Below are 10,002 nucleotides of genomic sequence, written 5' to 3'. Positions count from 1 at the left end.
GGCTTTCAAGGACTGCACAGTAAGCAAATATTTCCAGGTTTTATACACTGAGAGGTATAGAAGAAATATATTGGCCTCCAGAAAAAGGGAAAAGCTTAGAAATCGAAATACATGTCACATGCATTGTCTCGAGTAGTAGATTTACTTTTAAGAAAAGTCTCCCTCCTCCTTGGTCCCTAGAGATTTGGGTGCTAAGAAAAATCTGTTCTCCAATTCAGGGTTGTAAGAAACCCTCCGCAGCAAAAGCATTGTTGACTTCTAATGAAGCAGAGAGACATATCTAGCTTTGAAATAGAGGTTGCCAAATGGTATTCGCAGTGACACATGGGAGACTGGAGGAAAGGGTCCCCACAGAAATTCATCAGTGTGGGGAGAGCTGGTTAGTAGGTAGGCCATAGAATTTTCCAGTGACATCACCAGTAAGCCCTTCACTGGACACTCTATTGTATCTAAGAGATCCCTAGAATCTTCTGTGATGTCACCAGTGTTGTGGTGACACCAACTGCCTTTGGGATATTACTTCAGTTCCCTTTGGGTTCACAAGCAGGCATGTTTCGCCAGCTGCTCAGGCTATTTTGGAAGGAAAGTGTTGATCAAGGAGAGACCGCACCAGGTCAGAGGGAAGCTGACCCCCTCTCTAGTGAAACAGGAAGGAGGAAATCATTCTTGGGAAGGCTTGGTGAGTCGTGGGCAGAGTTGGGGAACATCCTCAAGGAGGTAGGTTTGAGATGTGCCTTCTAAGACTAGGCCTTACAAGCAGGAGCCTTGGGATTTTTCAAAGGCAAACCAAGAGTCAGGAGTTCCTGATCTTTAATTTGAGAGAAAGCCATAAAGTTGTAAGACTTCAGTGTCTTTTCTTGAAGCTTTTTAACTATGAGTGTCAATGATTGGCAGGAGGAGACACTGTGAGATTAACAATGTGACCATCCATGGTTGGGAGTTGAAGCACTTCATCCTCTAGAGTACTGTAGGTTACATAAGTGTCTGATGGCGAGAACAAGGAAGGATGCACCCCTAGTCATGAATTGAGTTCTCAGACACTTTGGGCTGGACCACACTTGGTTAGAGCTTGATGGTGCTAAACATTATGAAGTCATTATGAACTCCAGGATTATCTGCACCACATCTGATATAACAATGTCGCAGATGTTTATGTCTCAGTCATATTATAACTTTCAGTGCCGCGGGTTGTGTAATAGTGAGTGTGGCACGTGTATGGCATTAGAGGTTGGGAACAGGGACATAGCTTAAGAATCAACCTTTAAGAAAGCTTTTCTGCTCTTTCACGGATTCACCCAGTCTCTACCATTTCCCCTTCCTCAACCTCCTTTTCGGATTCAGAATGATCTATTCTGCCCATTGGTTCAAATATGCAAATTCACTTGGGTTTATCTATCTACAGATTTTGGTAGGAAGGCATCATCCCAAAATGTCATCAGTAAGCAAGAGGAGTGTCTAAAGGAACTGGAGGAACTCAAATTTGAAATCCAGAAGTGTCAATTCGAAAGGGATGAACTTTATCAAATCCTGGATCTTTATATCTATGATGAGTGGGACCACAGGTAGTCATTATGCCCAGTAACCTGTTCACTGTCTTGCGCTCTCTCTCTGCTACCTCAAGATTTACTCATAGCACGAGAAAGTTTCACCTCTCATCCTGGATTTTAAGGAGATTTGGCAGGCATTTGCTTGTGAGATGAGCTAGGTGCTGTGTGTTTAGTGTCAACCTCTTTTGTACTTGACCCTGAGCCTCTTGGATTAGCATTGGTTCTGTCAACAGCTAGAATGACCTTGTCACACTTGCTGCAACTGTGTGTGTGAATGAAATGCCTGCATGTCATCACTCTTTCCTCTGAATTTGTTCATTATACACTGATTCTATGGCACCTCCATGGATGTAGTTGGCATTCTAAATGTGTTTGGATATGGGTTGGTGTGTATATATGTGGCAGTATTTGTTGGTGGTTTACTCTGGATCAGGAAGTCTGGGACCTTTCAATGGGTCTGAGGATTTGTTTGATCAACAGTTTGCAGGTCATGAGAGTGATGAGTACATGGAGGCCCACACTGATCAACACAGCACTTTGCTCCTTCTGTATACCTTGGTGGCACACAGGACTCTCCTGAGGGGAGGAGGTGCTATAAATCCTCTTCCCTGTCAAACATACTTATGCCCTCTGGGAATTCATGTAACGATAGAAACCAAGGATTGAGTATACCTGCTTTCAAAACAAGAGAAATGTCATCACAGCTTTCTCTTGGGCCCAAAGCTGTGGCACAGACTGGAGGAATCTTCTTCCTGAACTAGTGAATTCCATCATGCTTACCTGGCCAGCTCTTGAAGGTCAGGTCCCTCCAACTGGTACCGTGACTCTGTTGTCCTGTGCCCGGGATAATAAACTTAACCAGTACAAATACTTTGAAGGAGCAAGTATGTGGAACATACTGAGTTTAAGTAATAGAGAGAACAGTCTGATTTTACCTAATTTGTTTCACCTGCTTTGATCTTTAGTTTTTTGATTTTTTTAACTATCCAGGGATTGTTTATTGTGACCTAGAAATGGTTACTGTGGTCTTGACAGTTGTTATTCCCAAACAGGCAGCTCTCAGGCTCTGCCCCTCCTATATAGTGAGTCTTTGCAGAACCATATCTCTCAGGATTCCAAGGAATCCTTATTTCAAAACAAATGTTTGCTTATTTACATAGAAATATTTTCTGTGGATTGAGTCTCACTGTTGGGTTTTGGTCTGGTTTTTGAGTTTGCCATTTTCTTCCCTTCCACCATTCCTTGAATTTGAAATTTTTTATTATATATTTTTATTTACATTTCACCTAATTCTGAAATCCTGAGTTCAAAACATTATTTGTTCCTTTGGCCATGACCTAACCCAGGCTGCATGTCGAATTGCCAGTCCTTCAATCTGAACATGAGATGAGAATGATGGCTATGCAAATGATGACCAACTCAATAAGTGATGCCATGGAGAGGTACAAGGAGCTCATACAAGTGAACAGTTCCTACCGGTGAGTCGCTGACAGAGATGAGAACCCAGCACTAGGCAGGGAATGCTTCTGTCCTGCATGACTTTAACAAAAGTCAGGGCTCTGGTTCCATGGTGTTTGACTCTTAACAAACAGCCTGCCTCCTGGCAAGGGTCTTAGATTTGTAGCTCTTGGACTCAGTTGTCCTACATGTGAAGGGTGTAGAAGACCCTCCAATTGTTATTTTCCCCGTTAAAGTTCCTCTATATAGAAAGGTTTGCACCATGATGGCAATAGCAATCAACTCTGAATCTCTAGGACTCTGACAGGAGATTTAAAGATCTGTGATCCATGAGAAACACATGGAAAGAGTCTATATCTATTGGGTCTTCAACTACCCCTCAGAGGGGCTTTCCCCACAACGTGAAGATGGTTTCACCATACCATGGACATACGAGCTCCCTTATGGACCATCTCTTCTTCCTTGATTTATATAAACCGTCTTAGTGTCAGGATTTTCAGAAGTACTTTGATTCACAGGGATGTGTCCTCTGGATTTGACCTCCTCTAATTGGTGCTAACCTGCATAGTGTGGCTCTATTCTGGGGATTTCTGAGGATGAGGACCCTGAAGGGATGATTGTACTTTCAGGAGTGACAGGCAAATAGAAGCTGGCTGGGATTTACCATTTTTTGTTTGTGGTTCAGCATCAGGCACTCCCAGCTCCTGCGTGAACAAGCTCAATTGGAGAACAATATACAGATTTTGCTGAATGAGAAGAGAGAACTGCTGGTGGAGCAGACTGAACTGCCAGCATCTTCTGTGGAGACAAATAGGCTCTGTGAAGAGGCCGGAATGAACATCTGTGTCCCCAGAGCCAAGCAACAGTAGGTAGGGTTAGGGCTCAGGGTCAGGTTGTCCTCATGTCTTACCATAAACATAGACAAACCAATGTAACTGTCTATTGACTGATACATGTCCTGTGCTCCGTCTCATCCAAGTGTTCATTCATGTGATGGTTTACAAGGCTTTCAGTGGATAGCACCTTTTCAAGAAACTGCCTGTTTGGAAAGCAAATGCTCCTGCTCTTTGAGAATCTGCAGTTTATTAAGGGAGATAGGTTGATCACACAGCAGAGCACTACATGCCACTATGGATGGAGGGTGCTATGTGGGAGCCCCTCTTTAGAATAGAGCAGGGCTTTGAGGGATGAAGCAAAAGCCCAGAGCCCATTTTCTTTACAGGGATCGTGTGAGACTCATGAAGTCAGTACTTTTCAAGGAGGAGAGCCTGGTGGAAATGCCAAAGAAATGGTTCTCATTGTCATTTGTGGTGGCTTTTGTTCTTCCTCCCCTCATGTCCCTGTATATGAAGATGGTGACTTCATGCTTCATAGATCTTGGGTAACTACAGAGCCTGTGTATCAGCATGTCAGTCCTGTCTATTTGAGTGCTCCTGGAGAGTTCATAACTGGGCCTTACAACCTGAAGCTGGTTAGAAGAGCAAGGATGTGGAAAAGGTCTCTCAAAGGCTGAGGGTTGGCATGAGAGACTTGAGACTTCAAGAACAAAGTTATCCATATGTACCCCCAATTCTCACCAAGAAAGGTGCATTGCTGTGCTGACCTGCATCATAGGGAGCATGCGGGGAGGCCAGTTCATGACATGCAGTTTTGTCCAGTCATTATCTAACTTAGTCCTTTAAGCCTAGGTCTCTCAACAAACATGAAGCTTCCTGTTTTGTGCTGGCCAGCAGTCTTTGCATCATTCGTCCAGTTCCAAGATGAGCCCCCTCTCTTATTTGTCTCAACACATTCTTAAACCATTCAGCTATTTTAAAAATAAGGATTAGATTTCTTCACTTTACCTGAACAGAGTTATCCCCCGGGAAGATTCTGGATTGTCTTATTGGCTTCTCCATGATCTTGCATGGAATCCTAGAGTGCAACCCTCTGCTGACATTGCTTTGCTGACTATATCATGGGCACTGCATTCTTTCAGGATAGATTCTCTCTCAATATTGTACACAGTGCTGCATTTCAGAAAATTCACGGTATGTTATTTATTTAGCCTTTTTCTGACTGACATTGAGGTTGTTTTAATACCACAGGAACTCTAATGTGATCAAATGTTCCTGGGAACTGACCATGAGTCACTGTCTCCTCTGGTGTTTCCAAAGTCTTCTATGAAGGAAACAGGGTAGTTTTAGTGAGGGGCATATGATGAGTCAGCATAGAGCTTGATGGAGTCTTTTCCTAGAAATCTCTCTTGGGGATTTGATGTTGTGTTGTTTAGGCTATCTGTGCAGAACATGTAACTTACTTGTCGGACCAGCAAGTATCTGCATAGAAATGTTTCCTGAAGTGGAAATGAGTACAGGCCAGGGCAGCACATCTTACTTGTGTCTAAGAGACTTGTACACAGCATTGTTCCCACTAATTCCTCACTCAACAGGAAATGTGCTACATAAGAGCAAAGTTTTCATTTGTGCATGCGAGTGTGTATCTGTGTGTCTGTGTTTGTGTGTGTGTTTGTGTGTGTGTGTGTGTGTGTGTGTGTGGTGTGTGTGTGGGTATATGTGTATGTGTGTGTGTGTTTGCAGTAGTGAACGTATGTCCCTCTATTTATAAGTTTCATGAGAAAAGTACTCTAAGCATACACTTTACATCCATGAAACATGAAATAGAGCTGCCCAGTCATTTGGCATCTCCATCTAGCTCTGTACAGCAAAAGGACACTTAAATTACTAATTTATTGTTTCCAAAAATTTTAGAATGAATTATCTTGTGAAGTCTGGGGGAGGAGTGGAAATATGTTCAAGTGAGTCATGTTTCACAGGGGTAACAAATGGTACAGGCCTAGAGCTTGCAGGTCCCTTTTTGTTATGGTGTAGAAGCAGGACAATAAAATCCTTTAGAAATGCAACCCCCAAAAAGAGGACACAAAAACACCTGTAAAGTTAGATTTTCAAGTGATTAGGGGCAAAACTACTGATCTGCATTGAAATCCTTTGGAGCACATCAAAGGAATGGAGTACTGGGAGGTAAGGGCAAGGCTTCTCTAGAAAAATCCATGAGTTTATTCTGCTTCTCTGTTCTTTGTGAAATGTGAAAGCCCACTGGAAGGTTATGTCACTCACTGTGTCTTCTCCAAGGTTGCTTTCCACATTGCCTGCTACCATTTCTTTCGAGCTACCTTGGCACACTACAACTTCCCCTGGGAATTTGGCTTGGATTTTATTCATTGAGAATTTGAGTTGCTTGGAATTGTATCGTCATCCAGAAACAGTCCCATAGCTATGCTGTGGTGCAAGAACAGGGCAGTTTCAGGAACCCCTTTAGGTGCACAGTTAATCCAAAGCACTCCTCTATGTTATCTGTGTAGCATTCTGCAAGTGCTGTCGATCAACATCATTTTCTCTCAGTTAATTTCAGCCTCAATGGGTTAGGAGAAATGATGAGCTTCAAATGGGTCTGACAGTGTAAGAACAGGTAGCCCTATGAGAAGCCATGTTCAGAAAGTGGAACAGAAGTTTTAGTTAACCCAGTGATTCCACAACAAGGAGTAGGTATTGCCATTGCAACTAGGGAGCATCAATGTTGTAGTGGTCCCAGAGTAACCTTGAAGGAGAATCTATCCAGACGTCCATCAGCCAAGGAGTAAAAGTGTACATACGATGGAGCCCTTCCATAGATTCTGGTTCAGTGTGAGATAATCCATGCAAGCTTTCACTTACTTATTCAAATTATCTGTGGAACAATCACATTACGGGGAGAAAATTTGTTGATTTGGATCCTGGTAATGGAGATTTCCTATGATTCTAGCTTTGGGCATGAAGTCACTCAGGCTATGGTAAAGACAGCTCCGATTAGAAGAAGTTGCACACTTTGGGGAAAGTCTGAAAGAGTGAACAAGAACAAGAGTCTAGTCCACCACCAACATATGATCCTTTGCTGAGCAACAAGACAGCTCTACACAGCCTTTGGGACTTGCTAAGCCAGATTGTTAATGGAGAAAGAACCCTGAGTCTATGACGGTTTATGGGAGGACAGCACATCACTGACTGAGCTGTCTATAGGTCTGGCCACTATGTACATATCCCACTCAACATTTGTTTTTATGCCTCCAGTGAATCCTGGGGAATCTTTACATTAAGCATTAATGGTCAGGTAGGAACATAGGCTGGAAGAGGCCATTTGAATATCCTTCCCTATATAAATATCCTTTTTGGGTGGATGACCACCCCACCTGGATTTCAGCCTCAGGCAGTTAAAGAGCTACTCAGAGTATTGTTCTGGTACAGTTCATGTGAATTTTGCCCATGAAACAATATATATGATTCTCTGGATTTCTTGCTATGTTCTACTCCTTTCTTCCTGTGATCTCTCCGGAAAGATCTGAGGACATTTTCTCTTCTGTCCTCTCACAAACTGCCTTGCACTAGCCATAGACTTACAGGGTGCTGTTCTGTTTCTACATCACACTCACTTATACTGTCCGTGTGTACGCTGGGAAGATTTGCATGGAGCACATTCTCAGTGATTACAGGATCTGTGCAATTCCCATGGATTTGATGTGAGATGGCTTCCCTGTGTATTTGCAGACTCAGTGGTTACAAATGGAAACTAGACGGGTTCCTTCAGTGCTAACATAATCAGAAATTTCACCTCAATTCTGGGCATGTTCTCCAGAAGGGATCCACATGGTATTCTAGGTTGCTCATACCTCTCTTGAACTCAGATTCAGACATAGCTACAATGTTATTATTCAATGTCATATACCTGGACCAGTGGGAAAAAATGCTCATTTTTCTCTTAATCCCAGCACAGTGCATAGTCCACAGTTCAAATTCTAGCAGTGTTAAAAGCTGAGATATAAATCCAAGCCCAGGTACTCTATGTCACGTGGGGATGCTGGGACTGACCTCAGCTGACAGGTCATGCTGGATTGTCCAACTGAATAGAGCTGATGTAAGAGGGAGAGCTGAATTGACAACCACTCAATAAATCTTTATTCCCTTGCTCTGCTAGGTCTGAAATTCTCCAGCAGAAACTCGAACATGACACATATCAGGACAAGATCTCCCTTGGAGAGAAGAGCTACAGGAGGAGAACTAAGTGTGCACAGCAAATACACCACTATTGTGTCTCATCTGTAGTGTCCATAGCAATTGTGGACTGCATTTTCCTCCTTTAGTTTAACTTCTTTGGATTGAATAGGCCTTACTTTCACCTCAGCCTCTCCAACAAGTGTGCACTTTTTGAGGGACTCAGAGAAGTGCTGATGCAGATCAATCAAGAGCTGCTGGTCATCCAGAAAGACTGTGCACGTGTAAATTTGTACTTGTCCTGATGGGTCATCCAGAAGAGTATCATGGAGATCAGTTCACAACATTGGAAAGACTTTGTGACAAAGTCTGTAATATCATTTATACTCAGTATTGGTAGGCTTTTTCCTTAATACCCCCACTCCAACAAAACAGACCTACTTCCCCTCCTCTCGAAAAGATTGTTACCATCACTAACTGCTTGTCTACTATGTCTCCAAGGCAAGCCACAGGCTATAAGTCTATTCTGCAAAAGGAGCAGCAAAAGAATGATTAGCACAGTTCTTCTATTTAAAGTTTGGTTAATTTTTAATTGTTTTGGTTATTTGGTTTTCCTTCTATTCATTTGAAGATTTATTATTTATCTGTTGTTGTTGTTTTGTTCATTTGCTTTTCTATTTTGATAAGGATATAGACTGTATATATTGACTACCTGCATCTGGTTACTATCAAGTAAATTGGATGTATTCTGGTCAATAAAGGAGTAATCTCAAACTCTTCACTCTTAAGAACCTTCTTTATTGATCATTAGTGTCAACATCTGAAGTCCCACAGCTATCAGGGAGGGATGGATCTCTGAATTCTCATGGGGACTGGGCATCAAATCACTTCCCAGTCAGACTGAGATTCACAGGCATTATACAGTCACTGTGCACTGTGTTTCCAACTCTGAATTTCAACTTCATCATGCATACATTACCCACTGTGTATGCTTGCTGTCAAATATATAGTTACCTCTAAATTATACTCTGTCGATGAGAGTTTTGACCAAATTAATAGGATAAACATTAATTTTTTTGTAACACCTCCCAGGACATATAAACATGGTATAAGGGAGTTTAAAGCCATCGGGAATCCTGCACCCAAATCCCGGGGCAGAAAATGCTGAACACCCAGGAATGCATATAATCCTGAGACCACAGGACAGAAAGCCACTTCTGACCAGCTCTGCCCACATCTCTGGCCCAATATTAATCTGCATGGTGCCTCTGGAAACAGGAATAGAAGAGCAGTCAGTGGCAGGAACCTGCTTGGTCTAACCTGGACACAGAACCTCCCTGGGCCCTGAGCATATTTGAAGAAAACCATAGGCATACAATTCTCTGTTTCCTGACTGTGGCTTTTTTTGATTCGAAGCTCAAAATACCATTTTGTTGTTGTTGATTTTTAGTTGGATATTTTTCATTTCGAATTCAAATGTTATTCCTTCCTTGTTTTCCAGAAATAAGTCTGAATACCATCGCCCTCCACCTCTGCTATACAGGTATTTCCTTCACCAGCCATCCACTTTCCCAGCCTAGGCAGGACCAAGGGCTGTTCATTCCATTTGTGCCCAAGAAGACCATCCTCTGACACACATGCAGATGAGGCCATGGCACAGTCCCTGTATAGTGATTGTGTAGTGGTTTAGTCTCTGGGATCTCTGCTTGGCAGGCATGGTTGTCCTTATGGGGTTGCAAGTCCCTTCAGCTCTTTCAATCTTTCTATAATTCCTCCAACTGAGGTCCGGTTCTCAGTTCAATGGTTTGCTGCTAGCATTTGCCACTGTATTTGACATGATCTATCTGTGCCTCTCAGGAGACATCTATATCCAGTTCCTATCAGCCTGCACTTCTTAGCTTCATCCAACTTATCTAGTTTGAAGGCTGTATATGTATAGGCCACATGTGGGGTAGACTCTGAAAGGTCATTCC

General features: G+C 42.7%; 1 long non-coding RNA gene across 1 annotated transcript; it reads left to right on the top strand.

Moving 5' to 3' along the window:
• The first annotated feature begins 3,272 nt into the window (after window positions 1–3,272).
• LOC134480327 (uncharacterized) lies at window positions 3,273–8,575 on the top strand. Its single transcript, XR_010054689.1, has 2 exons — window positions 3,273–3,874; window positions 8,013–8,575. It is a non-coding gene; the product is annotated as an uncharacterized LOC134480327 (long non-coding RNA).
• The last annotated feature ends 1,427 nt before the right edge of the window (window positions 8,576–10,002 follow it).

The sequence above is a fragment of the Rattus norvegicus genome, chromosome 9 (assembly GCF_036323735.1).
Source record: "Rattus norvegicus strain BN/NHsdMcwi chromosome 9, GRCr8, whole genome shotgun sequence".
NCBI lineage: Eukaryota > Metazoa > Chordata > Mammalia > Rodentia > Muridae > Rattus > Rattus norvegicus.
Note: the sequence above shows the minus strand (reverse complement) of the source record. Positions and strands in the feature narration are given on the sequence as shown.